The 25,264-nt window shown below is 35.1% G+C and overlaps 1 long non-coding RNA gene across 1 annotated transcript; it reads left to right on the top strand.

Moving 5' to 3' along the window:
- The first annotated feature begins 10,625 nt into the window (after positions 1–10,625).
- On the top strand, positions 10,626–25,164 carry LOC138701751 (uncharacterized). Its single transcript, XR_011332681.1, has 2 exons — positions 10,626–10,682; positions 15,102–25,164. It is a non-coding gene; the product is annotated as an uncharacterized lncRNA (long non-coding RNA).
- Positions 25,165–25,264: the final 100 nt, after the last annotated feature.

The following is a 25,264-nucleotide window of genomic DNA, read 5'->3' as shown; positions in this document are numbered from 1 at the left end:
ATATATATATATATATATATATATATATATATATATATATATATATATATATATATGTATAAATTTATGACAGTTAATATCTGTGATTGTTTGAAAACAGGTCAACAATGTTCAAGATAGTTTGATTGACATAGAATTCTAATGGCTTTCTTTTGCAAAATCAAGACACTCCCAATTTTGCTACCATTTCCCCAGAAAATTAAGGCATACCTAATTATCGACTGAAAGAACGAAAAGTAGGCACATCTTAAATAATTTTGAGAAACGCAAGTCAGTAATTTCTTTAATAAATATATAACTCTTTATAAGTCTGTGCATATAATATGTTATTGTAATGTAATTGTTATTAGTAATGTGTTCTGCGTAATTTGATGTAATGTGTGGTTTAGTTATTGCTTTAATGTGCTCATTATACCTTGTTTGGAATTATCTTCGTGCTTGTTGTTTGTTTTTGTTACTGTAGGTAACACCTAAAAAGTCTACGTTGGTTATGTTCTATTTCTATTGTGTACTTTAATTTGGGGTATGTTTTGTTTAGTTGTTGATGTAACTGTGCTATTTGTCTTTTGTTGCCTTTATATAGGACTAGTATGTCATCTACGTATCGATGCCAGTCCATTCCATAAAAAAGTCCCAACATTAAAAAGGCATGCTATCGAACAAGAAACAACAAGAAACAAGAGAACATCTCCAAACCAAGAACTTATTTTTAATTTATAGCCATGGCTTCGACAACAGCTATATCCCTATTGAAACGGAATATAAGACCACCTTTGAGTTAACAGCCCTGAACAACCTTGTGTGTGAGTGAAATGGTTAGAATGTTCTCTCCTTTTTAAATGTTTTGAGCAGTTAAATGCAAACATGATAAAGCGAATTTTATGTGAGCGTTATTACAACTTTTGGCATTTAGTATACTTAATATAAACGAAGTGTCAGTAACCGAAAAGTAAATTATGTTCAAGGAAAACGGAAATATTAGCCGTATTGTCTGACTTGTGTCAGCTTTAGAAAGACAGTTCAATATGGAATTTTCTGTCCCTTTACGTGGGGACATTATAAATATATTCCAATTTAAAAAAAATGTCCGTAAAGACAGATTTCACTGTATTGTGATTCATAGCAACATTTTTATTAACAATTGTCAGTTGATTGAATATAGCACTTCCTCATTAGAATGATGCATTGTTGTCTATTTATGTAGGAATAACAGAGTTATTGTATTTCCTGTAGTCCAGGGATACAGAACTGGCGAGAGAGGGGTGGAAAGCGTTGGTTCCCCGTCCACAGTCCACCGGCGTTGAATGACGTATCTGTGACCCGTACGCAATTACATAAGACGGACACTGAATATTGTCGGACCATCGGATCTGTGCCCCCGTAAGATATACGAACTGAACCCTAATTCCTTCTCAGCCTCGGTAATTCATTTCTCTCCCTGCATTCCTATCTCTCTCTTTTCTAGCTCTCTCCCGTTCTCTCTCCCACTGCTCACAATTTTGAGGCCTTCTTGCGGGACAGTTTATTTGCACTTGCAGTCCAGTGTTGTCAACTCAACATAAACACTGTAGCACGGAGTGGCGAAAGAAATATTATTAAGCATGTACGTAATAGCACTTTGCGATGAAGAGAAACAAACAGGTCAATATCTGTTTCCTATAAATCAGGCAACGAAAAGAGCAGCTGCGATTACAGGTGGGGCTTATTTTATTTCAATTGATTACGTATTAAAATTACTTACTTAACTAATACTGATAATACAATATTTTTATGCAATTTATAATTTATATAGGCAGGTCAGAGCGCCTAAGGAAGAAAATCAGGAGAGAGGGAGGCTGTGCAGGAGATGAAAAGCTAGAATCACCAGGGAAGAACAGACCAAGGCAACCTTTAATTCTTGTAGATGATATGAACCGATGTATTTTAAGAAGAATTTTATACCATGTAGAATAAAGTTCCGACATTGAAGAAATTACTGAAGGTTGCGAGAGACAATATTCTCCAAGGTTGGAGAGAAACGCTGCGGAAAGTGATTCGAGACATGAGATTTAGGTTTAAAAAATGTAGAAATACAAGATGTATTTTGATTGAAAGAAATGATATTGTAGCATGGAAGACCAGTTATTTATGATACCGTTTGACGGAAGTTTGGCAACATCCCTATTTGGCAAGGTTCGTGGCTTGCTGTATAACGTGGTGGGAGGAAAGCGAGTGGAATGGAGTGACTACAGGCGTTAACTTTTTCAAGAACGACAGCGCTGAAGGGGCACAGATCCGATAGTCCGACAACACAAATCTCCTCCACTACCAAGTCAATGACGCGGGAGTGGAAGGAAGGGGTGAGTGACGTATTCCGATGAGTGACGTAACGCCACAATTGTCGCCCAGTTTTGCAAGCCTGCTGCAGTCACTTCCCCTCGTTTCTTATCTTTTCTGCAAGTAGTGGAAGATACCTGATAGCATTCTGCTTCTCCTCTCCGGATTTAAAGTTAATACGGTCGTTTAATACCATGTGAAACCATAGGCCACTATGGTGTCACAAATTAATGCATTTTTTGTACCTTGATATTTCGCAAACGCTATGACCTGGAACACTGCTTCACCCGATATTTTGTACTCGGTTTATTGTGTGGAATGCGCCCTAGAAGCTCTTCTGTTGAATTTTGTTACAGTGTGTATAATAATAGTTATTGTTTTTCTTTACTTTAGTAGGTTATTTTACGACGTTTTATCAACAACTTAAGTTATTAGAATCTGAATGAGATCAAGGTGACACCGCTGTGGAATGAGTTGGGGTCCAGCACCGATAGTCACCCAGAATTTGCTCAAAATGGGCTGAGGAAAAACCTCGGAAAAAACCTCAACCAGGTAAGCTGCCCCGACCGAGAGTCGAACCCGGGCCACATGGTTTCGCGGCCAGACGCGCCAACCGTTAGATAGATAGAACTTTTATTGTCGAAGGCATAGTATATGCATAGACATGGTCAAATATATATATTACATTAAATTTAAAATATGTCAGATATAAAATACATTATTCATTTCAAGGCCCCATGCGTGTATCCTCTAGATTGTAGGAACACAAATTTATTAATTTCATTTTTATATAATTCTTGAATTTGTGAGTATTTTTTGTAAATTTGATGTCCTCAGGCAAACTATTGTGGGTTTTGATACCAAACACCATATAGGTTCTGCTAATATTTGTAAGTTGGTGTACTGGAATAGTTAAACTACTTTTGTTACGAGTATCATAAGCATGAAAGTCACTATTTTGGTGAAAATCAGACAGATTTTTATAAATTAGTTGTAAAACATTAAAAAAATATATATACCGTAAACAGTGAGAATATCATACTGTAAAAAAATATTCCCTACAAGAGGTTACTCCATAGGCAGGTGTGGACTAATAGTTATTGTATTGCCAGTTGTAACATGTATTGTATGCTTAAATCAAATTGACATAATGCAGACTTTATCTTAACATCAAAGTCTGTTCTTGAAGTTAGAGTATCAAAGTCCATAATAAATGGAACTGCAAAAGAAAAGAAAAAATAAAAGTTGCCACTTGAAGTATCAAGAGATTTGGAAACCAACAACACAAGAGACTTAGAAATTCATGAGTTTTCCTAGAACTAGGACTTCTGTTTCCCTTGCTGTAAGAGAGAGAAGTTCTTTGGCGTCGATATCTTTGACAAGAGACGCCGGTAAACTTCTTTTGTTAACGAATCAAACTATAGACGTAGCCAGATAAATCCCCCCCATATTTGTTCAAAATACTGAACAAAATACTGACTATGATTCACATTATGAGCCGAAAACTACATTCTCTGTACAGTTAAGCTAATCACGTGAGCCTGTGCTAGCAATAACGTATTCTGCTTGAAGATGACAATTCAGTATTACCACAAAACCATTATCATTGTGTTCTAGTACACCAATTACATTATCATCAGCATTACTACATCATAAGCGCCACCATCAACATAACCACTAGGGATTATACTTTGTCACATGAGGCTACAAGGTTAAGTATTACTGGAGTTTTTAAGTGGACGAAGCGAGCGAAGTATACTTGACTGGCTGATCACTCGACTTTTATTTGGTCAAGTTGAGCAGAACAAAACATGGACTGCTTTAACAATTACACTAATATTTACAATTTAAATTATTTACACAATCTACATTAGAATACGCTATTTAAAATATTTAAACTGTCATAAAAATATACGCCTATATATATATATCACATATTATTTACACTTTTATGTACAGTGTTGTGTTTTGTAACGTAAGGTATTTTATTTAATAATACCATAACATACTTATTTTGTAAAATACCTGTATGACAAAACTTTTTTCTAAGACTGTATTATCTTGGCTTCGTTGACGTTCAATTCATTCACTCTGTTTGCTGTATCAGATTTTAAGTAATTCTACACCTATTTACCTAGCTCCTCGCTTCACACTTTTAGCATCCCACCACAACCGTGATACACGTTCACAGCATAACCTTGTTCTATCAATTCCACATCATCAAACATCTCTCTACTCTGCTTCATTCATAATACACACAGCCCGTTCCTGGAATTCCTTGTCACAGGAAATCAGGAGCAGTCGGAGTCTAAAATCTTTTAAGTACACTCTACTTAGAAAATTTTTATTGAACAGAACTAGACTCTTGTGAAAGTTTCTAAATAGTCTTAATGATCAAGTTATTATTTATTTCTCCTCTCTCTTCTTTTTTCCCCGTTTTAATTATCTGGATATATTACTTAATCACATGTATCTATATGCCATAAAGTACGATTTTCCTTTTCAACTGATTTTGATTATATATTCTCCTTATATTATGTAACTGATCTTGACTATTTATAATTTTCTACTATATTTCATGTAATTTCTAAGGTATCTTATTTTGTGTTGTTTTGTAATCTATCACTTAACTTTATATTTCATGTGTATTATTGAAACCTGGTCGAGTGGAAGAGAAGGCCTTATGGCCTTAACTCTGCTAGGCAAAATAAAACTACTACTACTACTACTGCTGCTACTACTACATTTAATAGTTGCCCAAAATAGTTTTTCCATCTGTTCAGGATGGAATGAGAGTCTGCAAGCAAGTCACCATTCTCATCTTTGATCACGTTTGTCCTTGCCTGACATCCTCTCTTTAATTCCTCTATGCCGTTATATAAATCTCTCATTTTTTTATTCTTACTATTTACTCACACTTCATTCAGTTTCAATGCATTATAACATTGTTTTTAAACTATTATTCGGTTACTCCTTGCGATTTATAGTAATATTGATACGATAAATGGCTAGTGAAGATCAAAACACTGGCGACGTAATAAGCTTGATTTGAACGTAGTGAAATGTCAAACTACTTACATGTTACAAAATACACCCACAATACTCTGCTTCCCCAGGAGACACTGTTTCATTAGTGCCCACTCTCAGTGGAGTTTGCGATCTATCTATCCAGTGGGTGGCAACCCCGATATTCATAGGTCGCCACTAAGATTTCCTCTGCTGCATTTGCAGTCAAAATATTGAGGTTGTTGCTGTATGCAACAGTTTTCGGTTGCTTACCCTCGCTAAATATCTTGCCTTTGGTAACTTTATTTTCCTACCTACGAGACTACTAATGGTACCGCCTACGAAAGTCACTTAACAAAGATTCACAGTTATCTTGTCTGTTCACATGCAGGATGATTCAGGACCTCTGCAACAAACTCTGTGGATTGATAGATCTCGCAATGAGGATCATTTTTCGTAAAACAAACCATGTTCTCCGGTGCCTCATTTAGGAGCTAAGAGACATTGGAACAAAGACAGGTTTTAGTGACATTAATAATAATTATGAAATCAATTATTTTTCAAGTATGTTTGCTGACAAGTTACAGCTGTTCAAAGTGTCTACCCTGAACCTGATTGCATTCATTACACCGTCATAGTAGCAGTGGTTATCGGCCTGTGTGGAATTTGATCAAAAGCAGCTAATACTCGCATAGTCGGTTCCTCTCTGGTGTCAATTCGAGTGGTGTATTGCATCATATGTCCCAAAAGAAAAATAGAAGATTAAGAGCGTGAAGTCCGGTGATCACGCTGGCCACGCAACAGATCCGGCTCTCCCTATCCATTGCTCCCCGTAGATGTTGTTCAGATGTGCTCGTACAATCAGGTTGAATTGCGTTGGAACGTTATGTTGAATCACATGTCCCCGATATCGTGAAAGGTACATCCTCCATGAGCAGCGGAAGCGTGTTCCAAAGAACTCTTCATTCAAACTGGGCGTAAAATTGACAATACACTTGTAACCTGTCCTCAAGAGTACTTGAAGAAATAAATGAATAATTCATTTCATAATTAACTGTAAATATCACTGAAACCTTTTTTTTCCTTCGATGTCGCGTAGTTCCTATACGAAGCATCGGTGAACATGGGTTGTTTTACGAAAAATGATCCCCATTGCGACATCTATCGATCCCAGGGTTTGTCGCAGAGGTCCTGAATCAACCTGTATAACAGTCGCATACGTATTGAGATTCTTGTATTAAGGTATATTTTATATATTTTAACTTGATGCCATTTGGGACAGCGAATCATTGACAGAATTTCCAATGATTCGCTGTCCCAAATGGCATCAACAACAAACGTCACACAAAGAGCAAACAAATTGAAGTGGAAGTGGAGAGGCCACATCGCGCGGATGAAAGACGAAAGATGGACATACAGAGCCACCATGTGGGACCCGCGCACAGGAGACCGGCACAGAGGCAGACCAAGGAAGAGGTGGGCAGACTTCTACACAACACAAGCAGACCAGCAATGGTCCAGAATAGCAAGAAGCAGGGGAACATGGAGAACAATTGGAAGTCGACTACAAACGAAGACAGTGCCAGCCACAAACAACATCCCAAGTTGACTCAGTGAAAGTGCATTCAATATAATAAAAGTGTTAGTGAAATCAAATTAATCAAAGTGACAGCGAAATCAACTCCAACCAGACAAAGAAACACTAGACACAACCTAACGCGGAGTAGCTCACCGCGTTAGTGAAACAGAGCTACCCTCTAGCAGGAGGCCTTTGCCCTTCAAGGGACACATTAGGCTATTATTATTATTATTATTATTATTATTATTATTATTATTATAACAACTTGACATGTAATATAGTAGAAAAGCAGTAAACTAAATTTTAAACCAGAGAAGATGAGGTGCGACAGTGTTTCATTCCTCTATATCCCTGCTTTCCCTTCTAGGTAATTTACCCGTATATACGTGTGTATATTTATGTGAATATGTGTTCATGCGTATTTTTAAATGAACTTACTCGTTTGTAGATGAATATGAATCATCGTCATAGACGTTTCATGTAGGGGAGAAAGGAGCACTTTGGAACAGTTTTTCTATATACATTTTTTATTCACATCCATTACCAATTTTTTAACTTTTTAAATCGCACATAATTATTTTATTTATTTATTTCATTTATTTATATCTGCTGAAATTACATATATCTGAAACGTAAAATAAATCAGAACTAGCTCTTGTAATATGTTCAAAACTGCCCCATGTATGGGGGTACATTTGAACAGGTATGGACACTTGTAAATAATGTCGAAATCGTCTGTTAAAAACTAATTAACGGTCAAAAATGTCATGTAAAGAGCACTACTATAGTTACATTATCTTTTCTTTCGTACTACTGAAGTCCACATCAAAGTGTTTCATTGTCATAGTGCGAGCACTTCGTCCTGAATTCTCCGGCTGAATAAACAAATGCCCATGTAAGTGGAACCATGCTTCGTCAGAAAAGAAAATTTAGCGTTGGTCAATTATTCCATTATGAACGTTTTGCAAAATCCAGTTACAAAAATTTAAACTTGTGACAACTTGTATTTACAAGAATGGTCATTTAGTTTAACTACATTATTATTATTATTATTATTATTATTATTATTATTATTATTATTATTATTATTATTATTATTATCATTATTATTATTATTATTTAGTATGACTACGTTATTATTATGTTCACAAAATTGGACAGCTAACTAATATTGCCCTCGAGTAAAATAGTTTTCTGATTAAACTGCAAATTCACAGACATACGAGGTATCACTTCTTAGCCATCGTAATATTATAGCTAAACATGTCTTTCTTGTATTACAATCCATTGTACTTGCTCGTCTATATTCAATAAGAAGAGAAATATTAATCCTGACAAGAAATATCGACAGTGATACTGATCGTGTAGGGTCGCTAAAATATTGATGCGTACTGTCAGTATTATTGACTCAATATTCTTCTTCTTCTTCTTCGTTCTCTTTCTTGGCCTCGGGTTCAATTCAATGATCCCATGTAGCCAGCTAAATTCTCTAATGTAAAATTGTATTCTCTTATGTACTGAATAAATAGCACCGAAGTACCGCACCGACCGGTGACTAACTATTTTAAAAAACCATGAATGAGTTGTGGATGATAAACGATGACAGTGAACACGCCTGCACTTCACGGAGACAGACCGATGACTACCTGACTCAATATTACTGACCGTGTAAGGCAGGCATCGGCAAAAATGTAATTTTAATCACTAGCGATAGCGACGTCGCAGAGGCAGTGCAGTAAACTGTGTTTGCTTCACCCCCTCCCTTACATCCAAGACTTCTACAACTCCAGTACACAAGCATCTATCAGTGGCGGGTAACTGCTTAGATTTAGATTGCTTCTTTCTCAAAACCTACAACGTCTGTTCGGAAACGTGTGTCTAAGGAAGAATGAGAGGAACAGAAGTAATTTGTTGTGCACGTGGTGACAATGTAGATGTCTCCTGTGTTCTACAATTCTAATAGTCAAACATCGGACATTATCACGCAAGCCATAATAACTATCTCCATTATGACGCATGCCATAATTATTACCACGAAATGATAAGTAAGCATGAACGTTTCTAATCTAATTGTAAACGGAAATAAATATAAAATAATTTTCTTTTCGATGGGGCTGGACTCGGCGAAGCAATTTCAACATTTAAGAAACTAAATTTAAATAACAGTTCCGGTACTAAAATATGATGAGGCAAGATATGAGTGAAGAAAAACTCCATGCCAGTTATGTTACTGGCTTAGAAATCTACTGCGATATTGAGAGTTCATTAAAACATGTTTGAATAAAATTGCTAATTTGTTCCGAGTAATATGTTGTGTTTAACAGTATGAAATTTTCCCCACGGACAATACAAAGGAGGATAGTGAAGATTGAAACGCTAGCTGAACGAGAAATAAAATCAAAGAAGGATCAATTTGTGGTCTGTCCTCTCGCTTAGATGAAAACATAGATATATTGATACAATACAGTTGGTAAATTTTATTCGCGGAATAACGAAGGATCTCTGCCAGTGTTGCCAATATAGCCACTTTGTGGCTAAATCTAGCCATTTCGTACACTGATCTAGCAACAAATTTTTCAAAATGCCAACTGTAGCATTTTAGCTACTTTCTGTGTCCCATTTAACTATTTTTGGCTATTTTAAATTTTTTTGGATACGTTCTAATTTTTATTACTTATACTTGCATACGTGGACCTATTTCTCGACTTCAGTGGTCACTACCATTACATAACGTTGCACAATAGCATGCAATCACGCATTGCATATCGGTATTCGGTACTTTCCTCAGTTAAATGATGAATTTTCTCCTCTCCCTTTCCACTGAGCACGTGATGATGACATAAATTCATTATGTATTTCACACAATTCAAGCCTGTATTTGTGTTGTGATTTGTGTCTTCAGATTGCATTGCATTCAATCTTAAAATAATAATTGCTCTGCGGTAGTTTAGCTCAGGTATCGTCGTGTGGTGTGATGTGTTTGAAATTAGTGATTCTGTTTTAATTAAATATCACGTGAGTAATAAAATATATCATTAATCATGCCGAAACCTAAATATATTCAAAAGTATCGATAAGAATGGGAGAATTTGGGGGGAATTAAAAGACTGGATACATCCTGTTCCTAAAGACAATGCAAAAGCTTTTTATAAATTTCGTAAATCATATTTCTGCGTTAACTTTGCCCATTCGAATGCTGAAGTAGAGAGAGTTTTCAGTCAAGTCAGTATCGTTAAAAACAAACTGAGGAACAGGTTTAAAATAAAAACATTGTCAGCTATTTTGAACGTCAAGTTTGGATTACACCGCGCCGTATGCAAAAGTTGTGTTATTCATACGAAGTTCTTTCTGAAGTTCTTCCCCTTGTAGAAACAACTGCAACCTGTACGTCATTAGAGAGTGATCCTAGTACTTCTGAAAGAGTGTTAGAAACGAAAGATGAAGATGGCAGCGTTGATGATGATTATGATGATGATGATGATGATTTATATTTCTATTATGTGAGGTATAATATTAACCAGTTGCCTATTTCTCTAATTCCTTCTCTCTGAGTTTATTACGATATAATACTGTACATTTTTTAATGTGTTTATACCTGACATACTAAGGCCTATCGTTATTAGCGATTTAAACTTCAGCCACTTCTGGCCATTTTCGTGATCAGTTCTAGCCATTTTTTCCACTAGGTGTTGGCAACACTGATATCTGCAAAGGTAGTTGGTAGTACTGATAGCAAGTAGCAGTTGTGTCAAAAATCACTCCTTCAATCTCGAAGTAAAACGTGAGTACTAGTCAACGTAGCAGAGAACATCTAGTACTACTAATCTTATAAGTGCATTTGCAATTGTCAGTAATATTAGCTCAATCTAAATGGATGCAAATAGTAAGATCCAGAGCGGTGTAATATAGGAAACGAGGTTAAGTCAGAACAAAAGTCAACCTTGGAGGGAGTAAATACTTGCTCCCTCCACGCATTCAACGGGAACAGGTTTACCAACGCATCGGAAACAAAGAGCTAACTCAGGAGAACCAGAGAGAAGAGCAGCAAGACAACTAGTGACATCTATCGGGAAGGAAGTAAACATTTCCCCAGAATATTATTACAAAACTCATTACCGAGTGGAAGTATGCAAAGTATATTGTTTTCAAGGTATTGATATACTATCTCTTGTGTTGTTACACGCAATCGAGTCCATTGTGTGGTTTCCGACTCACTTTGTAGTCACTATGTGACTTTCCCTCAATCCTTCTTCGTTCCTGTAAAGCTCAAGTATGTACGGTGTGTCCCAATTGATGTATACACTCTTTGAAATACTATTTCACAACAAAGAAATGAGATATAAATACGATTTTTGCGGTTTATGGTTCAGAAGGCAGTGAAAAGCATGGAAACATGTTCATCTGTTTATAAACAAACATGGTGGTGCAATTATCGTTCGGTGAACGTAAGTGGATACTGAAATGTTATTGGAAAGTGGAGAATGTTGTTGAGGTTCAACGACTTTGGAACACAACCACCAACAAGGTTAACTATCGCAAGAATTCGAAACAAGTTTGAAGTCGACGGAACGGTGCACGATGTGTTGAAAGGGCGGTATGGAATAAAGAGAAGTTCCACCGATAACGAGAGTATTGATGCAGTCATGCAGGCTTTTGCACAATCCCCAAGAAGTCAATGAGACAAAGTTCTCGTGAACTGGTACCAGCAAATCCAGTGTTCATCGAATTTTACGAGCTCAAAAATGGAAACCTTACATTCTGAGACTTGTCTACGCACTAAATGAGGACGACCCAGATAGACGACTGGAATTTTTTGAGTGGTTCTTGAACATGTGTGGTGAAAAGGAAGATTTTCAAGACTTAATTGTTTGGTCAGATGAAGCCACATTTAAAGTTAATGACACAATTAACTGGCAAAATTGTGTGTTTTGGGCTAACGAAAACCCACACATCTTTCAAGAAAAGGCCGTCAGTCTTCCATGAGTAACAGTATGGTCTGGTCTGTCTTCCAGAGGTATAATTGGACCATACTTCTTCAAAGGGACTGTCACGGGTGAGAAATACCTGAAAATGTTGGAAACCACGATTCCACGTCTTAATGACCTTTTTGAGAACGAAAATGGGTTTTACTTTCAACAAGACGGAGCTCCAGCTCACTTTCATGTCAATGTGAGGAATTTCCTCGATCGCACACTCAATGAGAGATGGATAGGACGAAGAGAAAGTGCTGCGGAATTCCCTCCTCGATCTCCGGATTTAACCCCTCCAGACTTCTACCTATGGGGAGCTCTAAAGGCCACAGTGTACGCCACAAAACCACAAACGCTGGAGGAACTGAGAGTTCAGATTGAACATGTCTGTAATTATATTCCATTAGCAACAATCCAGTTGGTATGTCGCTCTGTTATACGTCGTTGTTGGGAGTGTACTGTGGCGTAAGGGGGGCCATTTTCACCATGTACGATCTTAAGAAATACAAAAACGCAAAAATCGTATTTCTGTCTCATCTTGTTACCGAGAAATAGTGTTTCAAAATATGTATACATCAATTTGGGATACTCTGTATTATCTCTTGCTATCACTAGAACACGAATGTAGTGACGACAGAGAAGTATATCAAAAGTATGTCTCAGTCAAAGGATAATAATGATTTAATTTACAGTGGGAAGAAGAGCTTTCTGAAACGCAAACGGTGACAATATAAAATGCTTTATAATAGAAGAAACACAGAAAAGATTCCATCTTTCGCCAATTTTGTGGAAGCCATGTTTGAAACTACATAATATATCTATGAGCAGTTCTTTTCAGAAATTAAAACTGTGAAATCAAAATGTAGGACCCCTATAACGGACAGACAACTTTGTGACTGGTTACGGTTGGCAATTTTCAACGTAACTTCTGATTTCAATTCAACATTAGTCGAAAAAGTCGGGATTAATTTCAGTACATTTTATTTTATTACAATTCAACTTACAGACGTAAAAAATGTTTTATTTTTATATCAAAGTAACGATGAATATGTATATAATTTAAATTCATTTGTAACATTTAATTATTAATAATTATCTACTTTCAACTTGTTTTGAATATGTTTAATAATTTACGAAAATTGTCATATTATTCAAACATCTATAATTAATTAATTTTGATTTAATTAATTAATTAATTTTAATGTTGTCCTCCTTACATAATGAACATACAATAACTTCCGAATTCTGTTTAGAGCATTAATAATCCACCATTGTTCTACTGGGTGTTCAGTTCAAAATGTGTCATGGCTCGCTGTATGCCGTCATGTGGCTAGCCGATGAGCCTAGAGAATTCAATCTTCCTACACTTCCGCAGAGGCGTACTACCTAAATGCGAGAGAAGTTGCCTAGCAAGCATGGCGTTCATTCTGAAGATTACTTACCGGTACGTAGGGTAACGCCAGTAGTGAACTGTTTGGAAACACGTACTGGAGTTTTTTTTCTACTGTCGGGATATGGGGAGAGGGTTAAGACGATTACTTACGTATTTGTTAACTTGGACGGTCAACTTGGACACGGAGCATTTTGATTTGTGTTGTGGAATGTTGCCGTACGCAATCGATTATAACAAATACCCTGCGTACGACTTGCCCGCGCAAAACACAGTTTGAAAGAGGTTATGGTAGCACACAGACTTTACAGACCGCCATCTGTTGCTACGACATTCAAGTTATACCGTACACGTTCTCAAGTTCAGATTGAACGCCTTGATTAATAGGCAACTTCTCTGACATAAAATCTGAAACTCGCTTCAAATCGCTGACTCACAACAATGACGTCATGACACACTTTGAAATGAACACCCAGTAGTTATAGTACTTATTGCCCCCCTTAATTATTAATAATTATCTACTTTCAATTTGTTTTGAATATGTTTAATGATTTACGAGAATTGTCATATTATTCAAACATCTATAATTAATTAATTTTGATTTAACTAATTAATTAATTAATTTTAATGTTGTACTCCGTACATAATGAACATACAATAATTTCCTAATTCTGTTTAGCGTATTAATAATCCACCACTGTTCTAGTTACAGTACCTACTGTGCTAATCCCCTTTCAACCCTTCCTCGCAGGTCATGTACCTATACTTCGTTCCATAATGTCTGACAGGAGAAGTAAACAATGCCGGCAGAGGAGGAGAGATATATAATTGCAATTCAACCAATGGCTGAAGTCTCATTCCATGCTTATTTTGAAGTTGGGCGGAGGTAGAACCAGATCGCCCAACTTCAAGCCAATCGTGGAATGAGACCTCTGTCATTGGTTGAATAGCAATTATACTTACCTCCTTCTCTGCCGGAAATGTTTACATCGTCTGTCAAACATTATGGAACGACGTATAAGAGCGCTACTGATGTGAGTCGATGCACGCATGTCTTTTGACCGCCGATGTTATACGCAATCATTAGTACTTCACTTTTTTGTGTCACTTGCCAGGTAGCTGTTTAATTCGTTTCTTAATTACTTAATACATTTGTAATGTAGCGATGTTTAGTCTATGTTTATTTGATAAATTTAAAAATGTATTATTAATTTATTCTTTACTCAAGACATTTCACTTGTATTGTCGACAAAAATTAACTAAAGTTATTATATACAACCAGTATAGGCCTTCATACTTGTTGGTATTATTGCATTTAGTTATGAAATAATAAGCCGGGAGTACATTTTTCAGTGTAATTGTTCGTTGCCTGACATTAAGGAATGATCGTCGGTAAACGGATATATTTTTGTAAAATTAATTCTCTTTCAGTTTTCGAAAAAAGTATAACTTTGTATAATTTCGTTATTACTACACTACATATCCCCGACGGATTACACAATTCCCTCGATTAATCTTTATAAAAAATCACCTATTCCGAAGGTTCAAAATACTCACGACATTGATTATGTTTGAGAAAACGCCAAAATATTACTAAGTTGATTGCATGCTTATACATAAGCTGTAATGCATACATTTTATCTTTCCACGCTCGCGTGTGTGCTGCTGCGCTGTGCAGTGCGGCTTCCGTTCTACATCCGTGAGCGTGGAAAGATAAAATGTATGTACTATAGAAATATCCGCATGTGCATGAGTGAATGACTGCATGCATGCAAAATAATTACATTTTTATTCTGCAATATTTATGTAATTGTAAAATCTTTTTTTCTTTTTTTCGTAGAAATCGATGAAAACATCCCAAAAGATGATTTTAATGAGATTCGTCAACATGCAAATATTTTGCAGGATATCTTGAATCGATTCATATGATTCAGCGTCTCATAACCTCCATACCATTTCTGTAACGTGATTAAAAATTCACATTATTTGTACAGAAACACTTGAGTAATAACAAATACTAAATTTAATATTGAGCTTCTATTGGAAGAGTGCAATAATTTCACTCACTTATTGGTGTTTTGGTCGTCATCTCTTATGGATAATTTTGTAGTAAATATATTTTTTTTAGAGGAGAGAGACTGATTTATTAATACAATTTTAAGTGTGTTTATGTGCTCTTAACTTCAGCACATACCAAATTGGTGAACGCAGATTGTTTTTTCGCTTTGTGATTGTATTTGCAACGCTGACCAATTTTTAAAGTAACTCTTCTGTACATTACAGATTAACTTCTGTTTATCTTCTTCATTATCTTTAGTTTGCGATCTTATAACATTTCTTCACATGTCTTCTTAAAACAATGAATTTAGAATACAGTTAATATTTATGATAGAGGAATAAATGATAAAGTAAAATAAAGCCGAAGAAACGTATACAGTTGACACTATAAATTGCTTTGTAATAAAAATAACTGTGATCTAAAATAGTAAAATTAACAACGCATATTACATTTTCAAATATAAATTTCCATGAGCACACCGTCAAAATGCAATAAGTGTACACGAAAATAAGGAGCTTAGAAAGTGAGGCATGTAGCAAAAGAACTTAGAATTAATTCTCTTTGTACCCCAGCTAACAACTGTTATTTGTTATTTATAAAATATAAGTACATTTGCACATTTACGAGGTGTTATTATCAGGCACATATTTAAAATATACACTCATTTCTGAAAAACTAGGATGAAAATAACAAATTAAAGTGTACAATAAAATTCTAGTTATGTAATATAGTGCATACGTTGTAATTACAAACTATTCAAGTACAAAGTAATTCAAATAACGTATTGTAAGAGTACAACTGTTGTAAAATAGAATATCTTTTGCACAAACAAATAATATAATTTTATATACAGAATATATTATATATATAATTTTTTTTAAATAATGTAATGAGAATATAATCTGTATTTCTGAATACTATCAATTATAATGTGTGTTGGGCCCATAGCCTACTTTCTTATGATGTAGGTCACAATATGAAATACACTGCCATACGGCATAAATTGGAATATAAATTATTTTTGCAAATGATGGAAATTTTAATATGAAATACATGTATATTTTCTAGTTATGAAAATTAAAATATAAAATAATATTTATAAATTATGTACATTTAAATATGGAATATATTTTAAAATGAAGGAATATCAAATACGGAATGTATTTTCAAATGATAAAAATTTGAATATGAAATTATTTTCATATTGTGCAAATTTGAACGTAACGTATTTTTTTAAATTACCATGTAAAATATAGCATGACTATATTTGTAAATAATTTCAGTTTGGTGGTAAATGAGATATCCAAATTATAAAAGTCAATATAGGTTGGACTTTCAAATATTATACATCTTGAATATAAACTATATTTTCATACAGTATAAATTCTGGAAAGAGTATTTTCTAATTACGTAAATTTCAATACGATAGATTTGCAAGTAATCAAAATTACAACTGTATATTATACCACAATTATCAGAATTGGAACATATTATTATTGAAATCTAAATTTAGAATGGATTATATTTCTAAATAATATATTTTATTTTATTTGCATACCGAAATTGAAATTGCAATAATTTCAGTTGTAATATTTGTTTTATTTTCAAGTGGTGTAAATTAGAGTATGTATTCTACTTATAAATATTGTAAACCAGAATATTTTACTAATTAATGTATTTCCAAAATATGTGAATTTCAGTACGACTTAAGTTGACATATTATATTATAAAGTTTAATTGTTATATTTGCAAAGAATATGTAGGCTACTACATTTAATTCAGACTACCTATTATATTTCTAATAAATGTAAGCATGGATTCCACTACAGCAGTGATAATAGGAGTGACAATCAGTGTGATGACGTTACTGTTAATAGTCGGTGTGATTGTGTATCTACGGAGGGAAGGACGAAAATGCTGCGATTGCTGTGAAGTTTGTGATTGCTGTTTATGTCTGCTGAATCTGTATAGTGAAAGCGACGATTAAGTCTACTACTAATATGGATTGTGATAATTGCCTTGCAAGAAATACATACGTAGTGTATTGCAACGATACCTGTATAAATGAAAATAGTTGTATGTAAACGACGTTATAATCATTTAGCACGACTACAATTTGGATATGGAGAAGAAAGGAGCGTGTGAGATGGACAGACAGACAATAAGAAATGACGCTGTGCTGGAAAGAGTGGGTGAAGAAAGAATGATGTTGAAACTGGTGAGGAAGATAAATAATTGGCTGGATCACTAAGAAAAAAACTGCCTGCTGAAGGATGCACTGGAAGGAATGGTGAACGGAAGAAACATTCGGGGCAGAAGAAGATATCAGATGATAGATAATATTAAGATAAGAGTAGCCACCCGTCCCGATTCCGGATTATGGGGAGAGGATGGTATTTTTTGGTGAAAATGAGTAAATTTTCAAAAAAAAAAAAATCTTTAAAATGCTCTGTGATAAGTGTGGAATCCGTAGCATAATATTTTGTGGGTATTTGTGCCCTTCTCAGATGTTGAGACGCCATTTTTGAACTTCCTGCGTTATGGATTTTTAAATCACCCTACCCCTTTTATTGTTGTTTCCGGTAAATTGAATTTTCAAACAAAAAATATTTTCTTTAAAATACTCTTTGATATGTGTGGAATGCATTGCATAACATTTCGTGGCTATTTGTGCCCTTATCGGATGTTGAGACACCATTTTTAAACTTCCTGCGCTATGGATTTTTAAATCACTCACCCCCTTTCATCGGTTTACGGTAACTTTTTTTTTTTTTGCTACATTGCCAGAAAAAATGGATATAATTTCTCAACTATTAAAGATACATGCATGCAATTTAGAACACACATTCTTTAGACTATTAGGAAACTTTTCTCTTTAACAGAATGTTGTTAATTGATTTCATTTTAAAACTACGTCCGTTTGTTTGCAAGAAAGAAATTCAGAAAAGTGTTATTAAGTTGTAATTGTTTATTTTACAAACATAGGGACAAATATCAAAATTCTGCTACAGACAGTTTGTAGGGCATGCTTTTGCAAGTACATTGCAAAAAACGGGATGAATCCACCTTTAAAAATGGTTTAGATATATCGATTTTAGTAAAATCTTGCATTGGGTATATTTTTTTTTCAAATCTGGGCCCCCAAATAATTTTTTTTCAAAATATTTATTTTTGGTTGAGTTTCTACAGGTATGAGCTCTCTACATACAAAAAATTAATATTTTACACCAAATAGGAAAAAAGTTTAAAAAAATACCGTCCTCTCCCCTTAAATGTCCCGCGTCCCGAAATGGCTCTCTTCGGACAATAAAACGTTCCTACTTTTGTATATCTAATTCTTAATTTTATTGTTATAGTTTTACTTGATTTTTAACGACGCTGTATCAACTACGAGGTTATTTAGCGTCGATGAGATTGGTGATAGTGAGATGATATTTGGCGAGATGAGGCCAAGGATTCGCCATAGATTACCTGATATTTGCCTTACGGTTGGGGAAAACCTCGGAAAACCCCAACCAGATAATCAGTCCGAGCGGGAATCGAACCCGCGCCCGAGCGCAACTCCGGATCGGTAGGCAAGCGCCTTAGCCGACTTGTTATAGTTTTTCTGAAACATAAATTATTATTTCAATAAGTTGGTATCACATTCTTCTAAATGGATTCGGCAATACTGCACTGTTATTGAAACAGTACCTAGCACTATTTAAAATTGAAACATTATTTATTTTATTTATTTATTTTGATAATAATTGTAACATAAAATATAATAAAAACAGAGAAAACTAGAGTAGAACTCGTGCTCAGGAGCGGGTTCCTGAATTGAAATTAAAAAGTATATAATACAATTTGTCTTATGTTTTCTACACAATAAGGATATATGAATTTAAATTTACAATTTTTCAATTTTTATAAAATCCATACATAACTTTTTTAATTTAATATTAGAACTATTAGAATTGACAAGATTAGGATATTTAAATATAAATTTGTTATATATTCTTGGGCATAAATTATTACTATGATTAAATACTGTAGCACTGTTGCCTTTTGATTCAAACAATCTTAAAGAATTCATACCTTTTGTTTCATAATTATGAGAATACAATTCAAAATTATTTCGATTTTTATGCATGAATTTGTCGGTTTGGTTGTTCGGTGTAGTCAATAATAAGTAGAGTTAGGAGAAATATTCCGATGCTTGCAATGTGTGCGCGTTACGGGTATAGCTTGTCTGGTAGGAGTGCTGGAAAACGCAATCCAGGTAGCCTGGAACTGTAAACAATAGAGACAGGGGTATGTAAGCAGCTAACTATTTACAGTACAAATATTAACCAGTGATGTGAAACAAATAATATACAGTAACTATATTTAGTTTACATTATAATAATTATTAGTTTTGTACAAATGAAAACAAATGGTCGGATAGCTCATTTGGTAGAGCAGCTGGCTACGAACTGGAAGGTCCGGATTCAAGGCCGGTTGATGATGAGATTTTCTCGTTGTCAAACTTCCAGAACGGCCCCGAGGGTCACTCAGCCTCCTATCAAATTGAGTACCAGATTTTTCCCGGAGGTAAAAGGTGGTCGGAGCGTGGAGCCAATCACACTACCTAATTCTAGTGCTGAGGCCACGGAAAGCATGGGGCTCGACATGAAAAACTTCACTCCAAGCCACAAGATGTGATGGGAGCGAACAAAAAATATTGTAGATCATTTTCAAAACTAGATGGTGTTTTGTGAGACTATTTTCATTTTCTGTTGCATTTCTTCTGTGACAGGAGCTGTTCTATCGTTTTTTTTATAGAAAGTTCTACAAGTCGCAGGATATCGAGCAATTGAAAATTGTATTTTCTAAACTCTTAATGTAATACCTGCAATTCTTTTAATGACTAACAAATTTACATACAGTTCGCTTGAAACAAGCGTTTCTGGAGATCTTATGGCAGCCGTACAATATTGCTTTAATGAACTTCGTTTGCGATGCTTAATTTACAATGAAAATTTGTCTACCAGATTTATGTAATAACCAGACAGTGTATGCGGGATGACTTAAGGAAAAGTGAAGTTGTTTCGCATCGGAGTATATGGCACGTGCCGCGTCGTTCGGCTTTTGTGTACCGGCGAGTACAGCAGAGTACATAACGAAGGAACCCCGGTCCGTTCATAGTAACATGCCACGCAATGTGTTCAGTTGTGTTATCCTGCTCAAGTATTTAGTACGAGTTGAATAGTGTAGTGCTGATCCATTCATAATGTCGAAGTCAAAACGTTAATTCGCTTAGAGATACGAAATTCAATTAAGAAGTATGAGAGTGACATTTTATGCATTAACGAAGACAATATCCTGTGTAATGTATGTAAAATTGAAATAAAAACCAGAACAACTCAGGCTATAGAGAAACATTGCAACAGTACATGGCACAGGAAATGCGTTGAAATGAAATCTGAGGAACCATCATCATCATCATCATCATTTAGTTGTGCGGGTCTAAACGTCACGTGCAACATGATGCTCAGTGCAAATATTACTCTAAAGAAATTGAGTGATCCCCATTTTAGAGTTTTTCTTCAGAAATTCTCTCGATACAAAAATTGTTTAAGCGATAGGCGAAGACGATTCAGCTTCGACAACTTACGAGAATATATCGTCGTTTACTGCAACGCTGGTAATTACATCAATGATGACGAGGATTGAACTTGCAAGGTATGTACTGCAGTACGTTATTTTTCTTTTCCTTCTGACTGTACGGAGATACAGTAGCATGTTGACGTCGTCTGTTTACCTTTAAAAACCTGTTGAGCCAATAGTCTGAATGAAAAAAATGTAACATATAATAAATGTGCATCTACATTCAACGATAAGTCATCCCGCATCCACTGTCTAGTAATGACGTATTTAATGTAATAGGAAGTGATGTTTCTGACATTATTGATTGATCTTCACGTAGCCGTAGAATAGATTATAAACACACAGCGGTTACAGAACTGTCTGTACAGCCTTGACTCAGGTTGAGTGGTATGACTTCACGCATAACTATGGGCGTTGTAGATAAGTTGATTTCTTCTTCAGTGGATACGTGTCCTAGCTCTAATAATGAGCAACAGCCTATTTAGATTTATAGTATACCCACAGTGTTTATCAAATTTAAAGAGAACGGACGGTTGTTAAAATAGTACGCTAACAGTGGAAAGGGAAAAAAATAGAATGTTCAGGAACAGCAATAGCAAGTAATAAGAACATTGAGGTACTGCAGGCTACAGCAAAATTATTTGTTCACAAATATGAGGTTCGGCCTATACGTACAACAGAGAATAATGCACAAGTTGATTAAAATAAATTACTAATTTGTAGGTTACACTATGGATTAAATTGAAATGCGTGGTTTGTATAGAATAGAAATAGACGATGCTTAAATAGTATTAGGCCCTAACTTAGTACGGCATTTCATGACTCGCGAGTCACTCCCTTAATACACAAGCAGGACGGAGAGATAAGACTTGATCTCCCTTCCCTTCGCCATCACTTGTTCATTCAACGTTAAGCAGTTTGGGTATCCTCCCCTTCCTAACTTCCTCTTTGCTGTGTATTATGGGCTGCATTTTATATAACGTAATCTTTGCCCTAAGGTATTGACATAGTTTAGTAATATTTATTTTGTCTTTGATGTTCATTTTAACATTTATTATAAAATATAAAATTTTCTTAAAAACATAAAATTTTAAAATTCAGCCTGGGTGGAGCTGTCGGTAGAATGCTGGCCTTCTTTGCCCAAGGTTGCGGGTTGATGCCGATAGGTGGCATTTAAGTGTGCTTAAATGCGACAGACTCATGTCAGTGTACTGACAAGTAAACGAACTCCTGCGGGACAAAATTCCGGCACACCTGCGACGCTGATATAACCTCGGCAGTTGCTAGCGTCGTTAAATAAAAAACGTAATTTTAAATTTAATAATTTAATTTATTGACAGACGGTACCGTTTCGACGCTGGCATTTTATGTTTTTAAGAAAGTTTTATAAATCATATTTCTATTTGAAGTTCGTCTTTTTCATTATGCATTATAATAATAGAAAGTTTTCGCACCCCATCTCCGGCTATACGGTTAATACTTTATTGACGTCAGTAGTGACGTATTTGGTGATGTATGTTCACGTTCGTAAAATTTCGGGAAGAGTCATTATAAGGTATTTTCCGTTCCTTCAACATTTATCATGTTGTAGCTCCTATGATAGAGTCAATCAATTGCACTGTAATTTTATTTGATAGCTCAGTATCTCAGGAAGACATAGAAAAAAATCGAAATGAAAATCTATTTTGAAAAGGAAAACTTCGATGTGATTTTTCAGAATAGACATTTACATCTTCCAAAAGTTGTTAAGTGGTAAACTTTTTTGTTTTTTCACGTTAGATGGGAGATCAAAGCGAGAGAAATGTTGAGAAAGAATGTAAATTACTTTTAAAAATAGTCGGTACTCAAAATCTTTACTGATTACCCAATTACGGCGAGTTAAACAAAGGAGCGTTTTTGTTTCGCAGAGTACTACAAATCAATCTTTTTATCTGTCGGACTTTCAACGATAAATACTCTCCGGAGTCTTCTTGTACTTAGATGTGAATAATTTATCCACCTTGACGTGTTCTAAGTAGATAAATACCATCCACAATGGTAAATCTCAAACGAAATGCCATGTTTTAACACGGTAAACTTCCTTCACGTCCACGTTATCCGGTTAGAGACAGCGGTTTCCGATATTGGAATAACGTGAGGTGAATGTACCTGATTGGCTCTTTCATCAAAGAAGTCAACATAGCGTTAGCGGTCGCCGAGGGTGCGAAAACTTTGTATAGATTATTAGTTAAATTGATCATATTTCTTCATGCTTTGTGTTAACCCATTACATACGTATGGATCATTTTTCATTAAAAAGAATGATATTACATAATATAATATATGGAGAGGGGATCAATTATAATATATTCAATCCCCTCTCCCCCCACCAGATGTATGAAGTGTCCTTAATTTTCGCTTTTGAAAAGTACCAACCCCATATATGGATCGTATACTGAGACTAAGAGGTAGATGAAAAATAAGAAACACTCTAGAATGCTGATGATGTGCTCTTTTCTTACTGTACAAAGGTTGTTTCACTTTAACGTAGGTCAGATGACTTGTAATGCAGTCGGTTACTGCGTTGAGCTCCTTCCAATGACCATACTCAAACTCACCAGGATTTCTGGCACATTATTACATATCATAATAATGAAAAGACTGACTTCACTTTGTTTTACTATTCGTATTGATTCTACTCAGGATACATATGGAATCTACTTGCTTATTGAATTTTAGGTAATTTGAGTTTGAAGTTACCAAGTTGCCGCCACGATGGTCTAGTGCAGTGATGTCAAAGCAAGCGCATTTTTCTGACCTTGACGTCGTGCGCTGGCATTAAGCGCTAGGTATGGAAGGGGAAATAAGCAGCCTGTTGGATTAAGAAAACAGTGGTGCACAAACTTCAAACGGACTTTGGCAACTGTTATATAGCTATAAACAATCAAGTAGCCTATTTGAAACATGATCTCTACCTTTCAGTGTATAATAATCCGTTCCCCAGTTTTTATTTAATTTTACTAGGTTCTTATGAAAAGGCTAGGAATTTTCTTTTCATATGTTTGAGATCAAATGTGCAATCTCAAGTAAAAAGATATTAACGATATGTTTTATGTTTCTTAGCAATGCAAATTTAGTTCAGAATTTTTTTTTATATTTATATAACCATAGATAATATAATATAATAGAACCAGAACATTTTGATAACTAAGATACTGTTCTGTTTTGTCTTTTTGTCTCATTTAAACATTTATAATGTTATTTATTTCAATGATGTATGTTATTCAAAGTTACGAAATATTTGCACGCCGACCAAATGCTATTTCGAGAATGATGAGCGAGACTCGAAGCGCACGAGAATGACGAGACGAGACTCGAAAGACAAATGCAACGAACACAGCGAGCGAGAGCAGCAGTTAGTTTCGTTCTTCTCTAGTCCGTACATCCACAGAGGAGAATCGCTTCGTACGAAAATTCCTCTCAGGCTAGACACACTGTAACCTTGCGCTTCAGTATTTTCTGGTTGGCAGTACATTCACCCCGTTTAGAATGCTTCCTATATTGTTTTCAAATTAGTGTCCAAATGAATTAATCATTTAGCTTGAGACATTCTTTAAAACGGAACTTAAAGAACAAAAATCTATTTAGATTGTTTGTTGAACTTCTGAAATCTGTATCACTTGTAATGTTAGTCTCTTTTTAGGTCTTCCTGAACGATGGAATTATTAGAGTTCTGATTTCCTACTTCTTCATCTTGTTCTTCCGACATATCTGCGATCTGACAAAACTTAATCCTGAAGAGACGTATGCAGTCTCAATTGAGCGGGTGTATGCAAGAAGGTCGTGAGTGAAGCTCGCGCCTTTTTGCGTAAATAGGTTTATATTAATCCTTATATCAAAGCGTATCAATCCTGCAAATTTCAAATCGGTAACTTATCTTAAAAAAATGAGTAAGATGCAGATATTTATTGACAACACTGTTGGTGATACTAACATCATTATTTACTTCAGAAAGTCGTTGTTGGCTGTGATTTTGCTTCTCTGTTGCAGTAGTATTTTTGGTTAATTTTAAGAAAATAAAATACAATTAATTCATTCATTCATAGTTTTCTGTCCAAGGACAGGTATTTTACTGCAAACCCAGAGTTTTCCAATCTTCCCTCTTCTGGTTTCCTCTTAGTCTCTGCATATGATCCATACAGTGAAAGAAGGTAATAATATTTAGAGGGTAAGAAAGGAAGGAGGAGAGAGAGGAAAGAAGAAGGGTAGTCTAGATAATAGGGGAAGGATGCTGCTGGTTGTTAGTTTTATGTTTTCTGTATTGAAATATTTTATAA

Source organism: Periplaneta americana, chromosome 6 (genome assembly GCF_040183065.1).
Source record: "Periplaneta americana isolate PAMFEO1 chromosome 6, P.americana_PAMFEO1_priV1, whole genome shotgun sequence".
Classification (NCBI taxonomy): Eukaryota; Metazoa; Arthropoda; class Insecta; order Blattodea; family Blattidae; genus Periplaneta; species Periplaneta americana.
This window is presented reverse-complemented; position numbering and strand designations above follow the sequence as displayed.